The sequence below is a fragment of the Setaria viridis genome, chromosome 9 (genome assembly GCF_005286985.2).
Source record: "Setaria viridis chromosome 9, Setaria_viridis_v4.0, whole genome shotgun sequence".
Classification (NCBI taxonomy): Eukaryota; Viridiplantae; Streptophyta; class Magnoliopsida; order Poales; family Poaceae; genus Setaria; species Setaria viridis.
The window spans coordinates 42,511,843-42,526,494 of NC_048271.2; positions in this window are offsets into that span (position 1 = coordinate 42,511,843).

A 14,652-nucleotide genomic window follows, 5' to 3' on the forward strand; every position below is an offset into this window, starting at 1 on the left:
TACTACAGTAACGATTATGGTAAAAAAAAAAAGAGAAGCAAATATGCCTAAACATGATTATTATATGAAAATGTTGCTCCTTAGTGTGTAGTACAAGAAACAAAAACCAGATGGGTGTGGACTGGACACTCCTACTCCTTGCCTGCAAGATTCCGGACAGCATGTGTATGCAACGATGCCCGGAACACTGAAGGAGATTGCTGAATACAAAAGGCTAGATTGTACTACACGAAAAGATTCAGTGTTAGACTGGCAGTAGTAATTTTTTAATTACTCCGGTCAAAGTCTCCAATGCCGCCATTAACTACAGAGCAACTGCTAAGCAAGGATATCTTAGTACTATACACATACATACGCCACTCTCTCAGTACTACCAGCTAAAAAAAAAATGCATTAGTTTGTGATCGATCCCCGCAGTCTACGGGAGAATTGTGCGACTTCTGCAAGCTAGGGAGAAGTAGGCATTTTCTTAACTTCCCACAAGATGTGCACATATGCTGAAAATGAAGGCAAATGGGCATGTGACACAAGGCTTGATAGCGAGGCCTCTGCGAAGAGATAAAAAGAGGGAAGATGCATGGACGGTTTGTCGTGAGTGCGATATAGATCCATGAACTTTGAAAGTGCTACGGACTCGGGCTCTTAATTAAACTATTGAAATGTGTCATCCAAGTGCAAAGTTGGCGAAAAATAGCATTGTTGTTGTGGTATGTGCATGTTAGCATGGAAGATTTTGAATAGGTTAGGAATGTAAAATGGATTTTTTTTTCAAATTGAAATGATGACCGTACATTTGTTACTTTTCCTTGCTGTAAAAAAATCGTTAATATATATTATATTGCTTGTGTTGGAAAACAGCGTGCAACATTGCTTGAGAGAGTTAGCTTTGCGCCGGCCAGACACGACGGTCGGTCTTTGTCCAGCTCCACACGCCATGAAACTGACCAAAAGTACCCTACTTTTTTTATCTGGGTTGTATGTGATTTTTTTTTTCACCATTGACTACCTGCGCAGCCCTCGTCCTTTCCCGTCTCCTCCTAGCAAATGCAAGAGTCCATTCTTCCTTTTGATTGTCCCAATATTCTCTCCTGTCATCAGTTGACGCACACTTTTTTAAAGTTTAAAAAATACGTACGGTTCCTAAACTTATCTTGTATTGTCATCCGAGTCCTTAAACTCTGAAAATGCATGGTTCCTAAATTTATCTCAAGATGTCGGTCCCTAAACTCTTAAAGTGCATATGCATATTTAGATCCCCAAATTTGTTAGCGACTTTCATCCGAGTCCCTAAACTCTCAAAATAAATTTTCAAATCTTAAAACTTGTCACCTATCGCTGATGGCAATACTTTCTCCTCGCTCATTGCCTTCACAACCACCTTCTGCTAGGGATCACACATGTGTTGCTTGACGCTTGATTGGAGGATTTTAAAATACACTTTGAGGGTTTAGGGACCTGATGGTATCTTGAGACAAGTTCATGGACCTCAAAATGCGTTTTGAGAGTTTAAAAACCTAGATAATACCTCCTGACAAGTTTAGAGACCGTTTGTGTATTTTAATTTTTTTTAACACTCCCACTGCTCTCTACATCGCTCACGCATGATCTCAGCAATGCGAGTGTACGCACATTGCATGAACCAGCTGCATTATACCTTGCATTACATTACATACGTGGTTAGCTATGGCTGTACACGTAGGAATACACTTGCCGAGACGCTAACCCAACCGTTTTTACTTTAGTTTATTTGAAATTCGTTAGAACACGCTCACTTGAGTGCTCGTACTACTGGCGAGTAGCAAAGTCACTTGTTAAACCAACACGGCATCATTGCACACAGGTAGCAGCCGTGGACTAGGATGCCTCGCACTGCAGCTCACTGGTTCAAGTCTGGTAGCTGCAAGGAACCTGCCATTTCTGATGACAGAGACATGCAAATACACTGAGTAGACAAAACACCAATGGATGGATTAAACTAAACTAAATCGAACTCGTAATAAAGGACAATTTTTGAGACAATAACTTAGGAACTAGGTTAAACGACGGACGCTTGTGGGGAGCCTGGTAGCCCCGGGATCCTCCTCTCTTTACCGAAAAGTCTCCCTCCTTTTAATTAGCCCAGGATTGACTTTCTTTTAGCAGAGGACCTAATTCCGTCTCGATCGTGTCACTCATTAGTTGACACCTGAATCAACTTTTGTGCCCCCGGTTGACGCATGGACGGTTTTTCGGTGACTTGTGTGGCCACCACACCGGCCACTTGGAAGTTAAGCACACGGTAGGGCAACAAATAGTAGCATTTCTTTTGGGTATCCGGTTGATGTGTTGCCGTCCCAGTGGACTAGCGCAGGGGTCCACGGTATTCACCTCGTTCGACCGGGTGCTAACTGTCAGCCTGTCACGTCGATCGATTTAGTAACAAGGTGGGACAGCGGCGGCAGCGATTGTCTCTTATTTCCCACATACCGTGAAAATAAACCACCAAGTTTTTGTTTTTTTTAACTTTAAAAAAAGAAACTCTGAGTTTTGCTTCTATCATTAATTTCATTTTTGAGAAATTAACTACCTCGAAATGTCTAATGAGTAGGGAGGACTATCTACTCAACCATCACTACACTATATAACACACACACACAACATTGATCTGAATAGGAACCGCACCATGATGATGTGCCTTTGCAAACCTAGTGGGGGACATCTTTCCTAATTAAGATGGATGGTCTATTTCCACTAGAAGACACACGTTTGGTGCCACCGTGCCAGGTGGCCCATAGTGGTTGAAGATAAACACAATGTCGAGTTACCCGCGATGACATATTAGAATGGTAGACACGATGATATAGTAAATACAATGGATACCGCTTTACTTTACTTTGCCTTTAGATCATTATAGGTTTCTCCACCCCTACCTTTTCAGCAACTTCAACTTCTATCCTATCTAATCCAAAGTGTAAGTTGCTTTATCATTTTCCCGTTATCAGCCCTTCCTTTAATTCGACCATGAGATTTATGTAGATCAATAGGACTATCTTATCAGATTCAATATGAATAAATTTTCAATACCATCATTTTATTTTAAAGGAATTTCCTTATATGTTACCGAGAAAATGCTCATACGCCGCTGACGTATCTATGACATATGGGAGCCCCACATTAATTTACTGACAGTGGCATATGGGGAAATTTAGAGTTTAACCATTGGCATGCTAGAGATTTTCCTTTATTTTAAGTATCACATTTTTATAGGAACTTCTAGTAAAAAGCTCACCTTCTCGGAGATCATCTCAATGGCCTAAATGTTTACATTTTAGATTGGAGTGGGTACGAATTTGCTTCTTCTTGCTTTCATATTGCCCTTCTATATAATTAAGCATCACTATAGTCAACACATTCTCTATGTCTTTCAAGATGTTTCTACTTCTCTATTTTTTAATTGGGTGAGTTAAGCAATAGAATGATGGGATGCAGAGATTCTACAAGACTGAGAGCATGCACAGCGGATGGAACTATGGAAGACAATAATGTGCATCGAGACGGGAAAAGCCATCGCTGCCACATATGACCTTTACATACAAGTTACACACACCCTACTCCTATATATGCACATGGGAGACTAAGCGTGCAGGGTTTAATTTGAGCTGGATAAAATAATCATATATAGGTATATAGGTGGTTATACACCTCGTTGTTGGTGGGCACCGTCACCTGCCACCGAAAGAATTGAAGTAGCTATATGCATTAATCAGACCTACGTACTAGGGTACGTTCTCTTAATGCTCATTTTTCCCCTTGCAGAACTAAGAAGAAACTGCACACCTACTGGTTGCTATCACCTCTACACATATAGTCAATCATGTACACGTGTTCTTTTCAAGATAAAAATCAAGCAGTTAACGATCTACTTAGCTAGTCGTTTCTTACAAGTTTCGACCTCCTCAATTTTCTCCTGAGATGTTGGCCACACCACAAGGCATACGTGCATTTCCTTGACCTAGCTAGTATACCTTTTTGCCATGCAGTTACATACTCTCTCTTCTGCAGATACGGAGTATAATAGTACTGGCGCAGAAGCTTCACTGAGAGCTTGAAAAGTTACTCCTACCAGAAGCCCTTACGGTCCAAAGTGAGCCCAGTGTTAGGTCTGCGATCGAACCAGTGCACCTCGTTTTCTACTGAAGCTGGTGGTCACAGCAAGCAAAGCAAAGGCGCCCCACAACTAATCTAGTTTATAGATGCAAAGCCGTGAGTCATTGCCTGGATGGATTTGACGCGGCTGCTGGCAGCGACCTGCTGGGGAATGTCGGGCACGCACGCGTGTTGCATCTGCGCGTCGTTAGCGTGTGCAGGAGAAAGGAGGTTTTGGGGATAGAAAAAAGGATCCAGGGAGAGATAGAAAGCTGAGCAGTGTTGATGTGAAGGAAAGTAATGGGAGGTGACTGGAGTTTATGATTGGGTGATATGGAAAGGCGAGGTGATCTGTTGGCAAAGTACATGCATCCTCCTCCGTTTAGCTGGTGCGTTACCGTTGCTTATTTTTAATACGTATCACATCGAAGGTTTAAATACTAATTAAGAGTATTAAATATAGATTATTTACAAAACCCATTACATAAGTGGAAGCTAAACAGCGAGATGAATCTATTAAGCCTAATTAATCCATCATTAGCAAATGTTTACTGTAGCAACACATTGTCAAATTATGGACTAATTAAAAATAGGTTTAATAGATTCGTCTCGCCGTTTAGCCTCCACTTTTGTAATGGGTTTTGTAACTAGTCTATGTTTAATACTCCTAATTAGTATCTAAACATTCGATGTGACGGGTGCTAAAAATAAGCAGAATGAACCAAACCAGACCTTTCTCTCTCTTTCCTACATCTGCAATAGTTAACAGTACTAGATAACTGCGTCAAATAAGGTTGAGAAATTATGTGTAGGAAAATGGTGGTCAAAATTCTTCTGTGCCCAACATGGATCCTTCTTTTTTCTGAAAAAAGTGAAACATGGATCCTTTTTTTTCTGAAAAAAGTGAAACATGGATCCTAAAACAACCTATTTTTCACCAGAACGAGTAAGAAAGTACGCTATATGGATTCCCAAGATTCTACATTAACATGAAAATGAAAAAAATTAACCGAGAGAAGTCTCCACTATATATACATGTCCCACTACCAGGCTGTGTGAAGCTCCCTAGTGTCAGAAACCTGTTTGGCATTTTATTTATTTTTGCAATTAAATGTATGTAAAAAAAGGCTCCTCTATTACTTAGTATGTGTGTGCATGTATGTAACAGTCACACTTTGCATTGGTAGCTTCAGGATACAATCTTTGTTCCCCAAAATGAAAATATATTATGAGATGCCACTAAGTATATATATTAAGACAAGGAACTGGCCAACATTTGGTATTTTCAGAATTAAACATCACACAAAAGGTATACCAAGGTTGATCAGATCAGATTACATTTCTGATTAAACTAGCAACCAAAGGCAAAGCACTGAAGCCACTATAATTATTTTTCCTGAGAACCAGGCCACTATTAAAGACGATGTTCTCTTTTTTTAAAACTATTTTCTAAAATATATTTTCATGAATGGCGATTGCATTCGATACCTTGTTTATCTTCTCTTTAGCTAAAGCCGCTGGCAAATCACTGTCACAATCTCATGTAGTATCTGCCAATGCAAGATGGTTGCTGACTGTACGTGTTTAGCTCACTAGAATGTAGAATGTGGGTTCATCAAAATCCTAAGTAACTAGTTGGCCTAGTTAGGCTGCACCTCTAGAACATTGCAACTTTGCAAGCCCCTCTAGGCCACTTCGGAGCCAATGACGCAACAAAGTTCTTCGCATGCCGACAACATATTCTAATATTGATCTTTTCGATGCTATTGTAATTAATTGCTACCAACAAGATTTGTATCTGATTCCTTTGGCTGCCTCCACCTATTTTATAATTAAGATATGACCATGTTGTGGTGCTCTGATGAAATATATACACAAAAGTACCTTTCTATAGGACCTGAAGAAAGCATGGCAATCCCAACGTTCACGATTGATCGGTTAAAATCTGCTTTATTTTAAAAATAATATCCGTAGGCAGAACTATTTGAGCCATTCTTCTACACAATGACATCTTTCTAGCACCTCTCAATTTTGTTCATTTGATCTCTTACAGTTCTAGCACTCGTGTAGCATCTTTGTCCCAAGTTGGCTATATATATGGCACTATCCACAATCGCACAAAACGCATAAGCAGGGATCCCTGATTTTAAACTGTGGCTAAATGAATCGCAACAAAGGTTCTACAAGAAAGTCTCACCGGTGAAAAACGCAACTTTAGTCCCAGTTGGATTGGACCATAGTCCCGGTTGGAATTACCAACCGGAATTAAAGATTTAGTCCCGGTTGGTAATTCCAACCAGGACAAAAAGTCTCCTCATCCCACTATCCGTTACAACTGGGACTAAAGGGGGGGGCTTTAGTCGCGGTTGGTCTTTACAACCGGGACTAAAGCCTCTCCCGTCAGCGCCCGTCAGTGCCTCATTTTTGACTCGTCAGTGCCTCATTTTTGACTCAGGACTAAAGGCACTTTAGTCCAGGGTTCAAAGTTAACCGGGACAAAAGCACATGGATGGAAGGTCAGTTCTCTACTAGTATATGATTATTTACTCAAAGCTATGGTGAACCAAATGCAATCCGTTAGTACGTAGATAGACAAATGCGGCTAACCTGATCAAGAAATGACAGCGAAGCAAATGCTTCGAAAATACATAAAAATTGACTAGCATTTACCTGATGTAAACAAAGAAATAAGTTATGGAATCAACACAATCCCAAATATAGATGACTTTGTCCATTAATCTATTAATATTTTTTTGCATTATAAAGATACTTTCTTCAAGATGAGCCTAAAAATATTGTCCTCGGACATTCACTTTAAATGAACTTTGGATAGCAAGAGCAATAAACTTAAGAAGTCTTATTGCGCCTATCACAAAATCATTTAACTGTTAGTGGGAAATAAATAGATTTCTATCAAATGTAATTTAGTGCCATCATATATTTTAGATCTCTTACTAACAGATAAATAGAAAAATAGTGGTCAATCTAGAAGTGTATCAGTGACCATAACATTGGCATGTGAAATAGAACAATGTTAGATTTTAAACTCCTACAAAGATGACATAAATGAGCACCGGAAAAAGAGAAAATAACGGACATGGGTCTAGCAATATTGTTGGTGCTCTTCTTGTTTATAAACGGACACACGCACGCACTCACACATTGCATAAGATTAATGGATATCCTAATCAGCAAATACCTGAAACAAGCATCTTGGAGCATTTTTTTTCAATGATACAACTAGACTAGATTCTACCATTTTTTCGAGCATCCAATTGGGATCAATTATATATGTATATACCTTCTAATCATTAAGTTGGTTCTGTTTCTGTCTCGTCATGCATAGATCTACTTTGAGCTACATACATTATGACCAAATCTTATGATTAGTACTCCATTGCATGCTTGCGCATGCACACATATATAGATTAACTATAATTGTAGGTTCATGTATATGGTTCAAATTCTTTTGCTTTAGATTTGGTCCTGTCAATATTAATTTCCTTTAAAAGATGCTATAATGTGTCTTCTTTTTCCCATTTATTTAGTTTGAGTTGTATATTTCTAATCCATATATGCAAATCTTCTTTTGGTGCCCCTGTGCAAGACCCTAGTTTAACAAATAGTTGCACATTTGCTATCTACCAGAGATACAGTATATATCTTCAAAATTTGTGAACAATTACATTTTGATTTTCTAGTATCATTAAGCTGAAATTTAGAAATTCCAAACTGGAATAGTTTGAACCTCGGAATTTTCATCCTAAGTTAAAAGTTTGAACTTTCAAATCAAAATCTGACTGGCGAATGTTAGTAGTCTCCCACCACTATACAGTAACCATTTTTCCACCTGCAGCTGGACAGTAGGTATGTACATTAATTTGGCATTTTCTACCAACTTGCAAATTATTTGAGCACTAAGTTTTGTGTATATATATTTGCAAACCTAGCTAGTGAAATCACATATTACATTTCCAGTTTTCCAATAACTACGATTTTATATTTGTGAACTAAAGCATTAACAAATGTGATACTTCTTATTATATATAATTTCTCCAAATACGTATTTTTTTCCTGTCTATTACTTTCCGTTGAAATATCAAGCAATGTAAATAGTACTAAATGACCGTTTCTCATTGGATTGAACTAATACATTTTGTCTTTGCAAAAAAATAATTAATACGTTTATCAAAGAGGGTGATGTTTTACAGGCAATATCTTCAGATACTCCCCGGTTTCTGTTTAATTAATGTGCATAAGCTTCATAAACTCAATCATGTATGCTACCATTATTTTTTCTCAAAGGAATTATACTGATCATGTTTACATCCACCAAGCATCACAAACCCATCATTGGGATACTCTGAACAATTGGCAATTCGTTGTAAGAGCATCCTCATGTAAGTGATCTGGTCATTATTTGTTCCACTTTATGACTTCAATAATTGTAATTCCGACTAATGAAAGCACAACATGGATCGACTCTTTTAGAAATCCTACCATTCGTAGGAAGAACTATGTGCTAGTTGGCTTCTATAGGCTAAAATGGCTCCATTGGTGTTAACCCATTGAATAGGAGAAAGGCGTTCCACACAATCAGGAATTATGGAACCTTCTAAGTCATTTTCTTACCCGCACCCTAAGGGAGGTGGGGGTGCTAGTGCTTTGAGAATGAGAATTTTTTTTTTACAGAATTGTATTCACGTGAGAAAGTGAATGAAAAGAATGTGCATATATGTTTTAAGAATAAAAGTGACATGATGTACCATGCATCATGCACAATATCATTCTTTAGCATATATACCTTAGAAAAAGCTATTTGCCATGTACTAGTTGGAGGCTTTGGTAACTGCATGCCGACTGGTAGTAATTTGTCGTTAAGTTGACAAGATTTATCTCTTTTTGTGTGAATCACAGTATAAATGCGAGCACCCGTGTTGGGTTGAGAACTTGAACCCGAGTGGATAGGTTCTACTACAGGAACCTAACCAACTTTTGCGACAATGTATATCTATTATGCAATTATTAAAACTTATATGCGAGGAATTAGTTTCCACTTTAATTGGAGGTATGGCATAAATTTTGGAGCAAGGGTTCTCAATATTAGTTGCGATAAAATAGTGTACTTTAGATATGAAATGTATTAAACATTTAAGTTAGTGTTAAAATTCATTGACAAATTTAGTGTACTTTTATACTATAATTCAAAGATGGGTAGTAGTATATATCAGTGGCATTGAACGTGATGTATTCCATAGTTAAGGTAAAATGGAGGGTCTTATTTGCCATTGAGAATGTTGTTCAATCAATTATTTACGAATTGTAATTATCCCAATGGCATGTGAGTCCCATGGGCCATGGCACCACATGTCAGAGAAACAATGAGCGCAATTTTTTTTTTGAATTGCAAGACTAATTTGAGAATGCAGCAAAGCAGTGAGAAGTGGGAATATTTGTTGTTCCCAACTTGCAAGTTTTTGCCGTCCACTGGATCAAAATAATGATCCTGTTGGGGCCAGATTTCTAAAGGTTGGCTACAATAACTCATCAAGTGAGGTTGATTTCGTTGGTTGGGAAGACCTTCCTTGGCCCTTTTGGCTGGTGAAGCTTTCTATCAGATGTTAGCATATGCTCTGCAACATCTATTGTCTTTGTTAGAAGAATATATGGAGCTGCAGAAAGTAAAATTGTACATGTGTTGGGACTGATTATATCTCCAAAGGACGGCAGCGGCGCTGAGATTTTGTGGCCTAAATTATTTCAAATCATCCTAGATACGATGATAAAGACAGAAAATATGCTATCTCGACAAGCACCGAGCCTAAATCAGCATATTTGGTCATGCAATTATGATATACGCATGGTATCTAAAGAAGTGTCTTGTCTGACAGAAAAGGTCAAATGGTGAACAGAAGAGTTGTCTTGTCATGCATATATATTTTCCGTTTCTTCATTCCATAATATAGCAAAATGTTAAAGTCGCGGTGTTTGACCCCCAAATCTTGAACACAGGCGTCAGACACCGTTTCAAAAAGAGGAATCAATCGTATAGTAAATGTTTTAAATTTCTTACAATTTGTCAATTCCAGTTGTTCTTAGAGAAAACCATCCTTGTATTATTTCCTGACGACACCATGTTCATACAATCATACTTACCAAAGTCAGCACTTTCAAACCACAGTATTAAAACGTTGGAACTACCAGCTAGATGCAGCGGGGAGTCAAAATGGTCCTAAGGTTTGGTTTTGTTGCTTTAGTTAACACTTAACAAACATAAAATTGCCATTTGCATGTTCCTGACCAAAACTTTTGACCAGGGATCAGAGAAAGTAGATCGGAAACAGGCCATTCTGCATTGAGTACTATGCATACATACGCTCGCATGCCGCATCTTTTCATCCGTCGGATGCCTTGCTTGCTTTGACCAGCAACGAAGTTGAACCAACCGAACCGCACGCATGCTAGCTTGCTTGCAGAAGTTTGCTTGAGTTATCATGAATCGAGCAGTTCGAAGGATCAGCGGAAAAGCCGTCTAGTGCAGCCACGGCCAAATCTGAAGAAGCATCTCCATTTGCATCCATCTTGCTTTCTTAGGTGTTGTTGGGGGCTCTCTTGTTTTGGTATCAAATATCAATGGATGCCGCATTCTGCACATGTTGGATGGAACTCGAACAGGATGCGACGACGACGACGAGCACGAGGAACGCGAGCGACACACGGCTGTAGAATAATACATACTGTCTAGTTGCTAGCTGTACGTATCGGCGGCGTAGGGGACCACGGACCACGACCATATATCCATTGCCAGGTAAAGATCATGAGCGAGATGCCAACCCAGTAAGTAGGAGGAGGACGAAGAAGAAGAGAACCGAATGATGATGGCGTGTGGAGGAGGAAGAAGGAATCCAACCCAATCCTCCTCTCTCATGGCGCGAGTTCTTGGGCAGATTGCTGCGGCCTATCCAAAGGATCCAAGCCCGTCAGCCTGCAGTGACTACCATTGGGCTCTCGAGCCCAAATTTATTATAGTAAATGCTTACTAATTAACTGAGCCGCAGTTTTACCGGAATTCTTCGCAGGATTTCCTGTATACAACATGTTCATTTTTTTAAAAAAGAGCATACAACATGTTGTTCATAGGAATATCTCTGAACGAATAAACCGTGTTCATACTAGTGCTGGGATGCATGGTGTCACGAACTCAAAATGGTCCCAAGGTTTAGTTTTGTATATTCAGCCTTCCGTTAATAAACTTGAGATGATAGTGCCGTTAGCGTGCCCCAGACCTAAACCTTTTGACCAGGGATAGCAGAAAGTAGATCACAAACAGTCCATTAGACTTCCTTGAGCATGACGTAAAACTTACCGTGTCCCACAAAAGCTGACAGACAATGCAGCACCACCTACAACGTACACAATATCTGCCTTAATTGTCTCTTCGATCGCTACTGAACACAGCATCAGATCGAGCAGCTTTTGGCATTTGATTACTGGGAATGCTTAGCATGTGTCACTGATTTTGTTGCATTAATCAAAGCACACGCCAACGCCAGCTCTAACAAACTCGTGGTGCGCAAGGCGGCATATATATGTTCATTGGGAACATAAAAAGATGCCAGATGAAGGCATGGAAATCGACAGCCTTGGAAGCGTGCGTGACAATTGGACTGGAGATTAGTATGATTCTGGAGAAACTAATAATGATTCTAGAAAGAAGAACAGTAACAGTGGGGGAATGACTGACTCTGACTCTGACTCTGACAACCGGCTGCTCTGCATCGATTCAGATCTTTCTCCCTGCCATGGAATAGCTCTGGGATACATTAGGGTGAATTAGGCCGTGATTCCGACACGCAGAGGGGACGTCAAACAAACAATTTCCCGGGCATTCCATGCGCACGCCCGTGCCCATGTGTGAACGCGCTCTATTCCGTGGCACTGCAAGCGACATTGCTGTTGAGCTGACGACGGCGCGGCAGCAGCGTAGGGCCATTGCTTAGCCCTGAGGCTTTGGAATCTTGGGCGGGCGGATGCAGATGCGGATGCGGATGCGGATCCGTTCAGAGGAAAGGCAAGGAACATTCGCCACCGCCGGCCGCCGGTGGATGCATGCTTCCGTTGCTTCGGTTGACCGGCAACCGACTGAACCGCACGCTTGCTTGGGGTGGACACTGGATCGGCAGATCAAGAAAGCCCCGTGCGTCCACGACCAAATCTGCATCCGGTACTGGCTGTATGCTACCACTTAGTATAAATAGTATCTTTCTTGACGGGAAATTAGAGGCGGTGATGCAAGTGGTGCCGGCGTTGTAAGGCGGAGGAGAGGTGGCAGGCAGCATGTGATCTGAACCTGGCGTCGGTTTTGCCTGATGAATCACAGAATCATCAGTGGTTTCTTGAGGCCGGCCGGCGGCCAATGGACACGAGCATTCTGCACATGTTGGATGCGCTGTAAAGGTGGCTTGCTCGGGAACTGGATTCCACGACCGGCGACCACGAGCGACAAGAGAAGGAGGAGGGGGCGGCGAAGGCCGTAGAATATCGCCGTCAATTGTGTCCTTGTACTCGCGGCGTAGCGTAGGGGACCATGGATTATTTGCCACCTTCATTTTTGCTCTCAACTCTCATCTCTGACGGAAGCAGCAGGAAGCAGGGAGGAAGAAACCAGCAGCGAAAGGCGAACCTCCTTTATGCCGATTGCATCCATCGATGGCGATGGAGACGGGAATCGTAGTACGTGCAGATCTGCATGGCGGCTCGTTGCTTTCTTGCTTTGACCGGGTTCAGCAGGGGCGGTGTTTGGGCCTTGGGGGAAGGTGGAAATGGACGGGTCTGGTCAGGGCGAGAGATGCTTTGACATTTGGCGGAAGCTTTCCCTGTCATGCACTGACACACGGCGCGACCAAAGCCGAATGACAGGTGCATGCTGGGCCAGTTTCTTCTCTCTAGCGAACGGATCCCGAACCCATCAGCCCGTGGGGATGTTTTTGGGCCTTTGAGCACAGATATAATGGTCCAAATTTTATACAAATGATAGAGACAGAAAAATACTAAAAAGAAAGCGTCGCAGTTTGCCAACATTAGGTATTCATAGAAAGCCCTTGATTTCCTGACTACATCGTAACCATATTCCTCAGAGTCTCAGTAATCTCGAACCACTTCTTTCTCCAATACGCCAGAGAGCGCACATCTTCATATTATAAGAAGAGCATGGACATATTTCTCGAATGATTGGAGGATTCAGGGCGTCAAAATGGTCCCAAGGATTAGGTTAGCAACTTGAGTTAATAAACACATAGGAGTGGCATTAGCGCCTTCCTAACCTAAAACTTTTGACCAAGGATCGATCACAGAGGAGCCAGGTGAGAAAAAGGCGTATGACGGTCTGACAGACAAACATGCCGTAAAATAGATTGTGACAGAAAAAAGGTGTGTGACAGTCTCTTGACGTTCTTCACTCTCGTAGCATCAGACAAGCTTTTTGGGTGCTGACATTGGATTAGTAGCTAGAATGGTTAGCATGCACTGTCAGTAGTATGATGCCGTAGCGATCAAAGCACAGGCAATGATGGCTGTAACCTTTACCTCAGATCAGCGCGCGTGGTACAATAACAAAGCAGCAAAGCTGAATCCAAGTGTCCAAGTGCAACCATGAACCATGGCGATTCTTTTTTCCTTCAGGAAGGAGGAAAGCCAGTACTAACCATGGGAATCTGTGTGACGGTGTGAACCTGGCCTCGCTTAGGCCATAATTCCGGCACGCAGAGAGCCATGCGCATGCGCTTGATTCCCTTATAGAGACATCCATTCAGTTTCGTGGCGATGCGGGCGTCGTTGCTGTTGAGCTGGGGCGGCCGCGCATTTGCTTTCTAGGCTTGGAATCTCTTGGTTTGGTTTTGCTTTGACCGGCAACGAACTAACCCGCACGCTCGCTTGTTTTTGTTTCCCTGTCGGGTTGGGCAGATGGCTGGGGCAGAAAGCCGGGGGCGTCCACGGCCGAATCTGTAGTACAACCACTACTGGCATTGGCAGTGTTTCTTTCTTGCAGGGAATGGAATGCAAAGAAAAGATGTGTCAGTGCACGGCAGAGAGGTGGCAGCATGTGATCGTCTGAACCTGGCGTCGCTTTTGCCATGGGAACCAATGGGCGAAGCATTCTTCTGCACGTGGGATACTGCTCGTCTATGGCTGTCATAGTTGACAGATAGATCAGGCCGCGAGTAATCGCTGTAATCTTTTTTTTCTTCCTTTGTTGCGGGGCTATTTCGATGCCCCGCCTATTAATTAACGCCGGGAATCATTGCGGGTCTTTCGAGAGAGAAAAAAAATGCAAAGTGAAACTGCACGAAGCGGGAACGAAGAAACGAGGGAACAGTGAAAGGCGAATGGCCTTTGTGCCCGATGCATCCATGCCAGTTGACAACAATGGCTGCAGGCTGCAGCATGGCCGTCTTTTCTTTCTTTGCGACTGGAGTTTGGAGGAACTACTCCATCACTTCGTGCTCCCACATGAACTAATATTTTTAA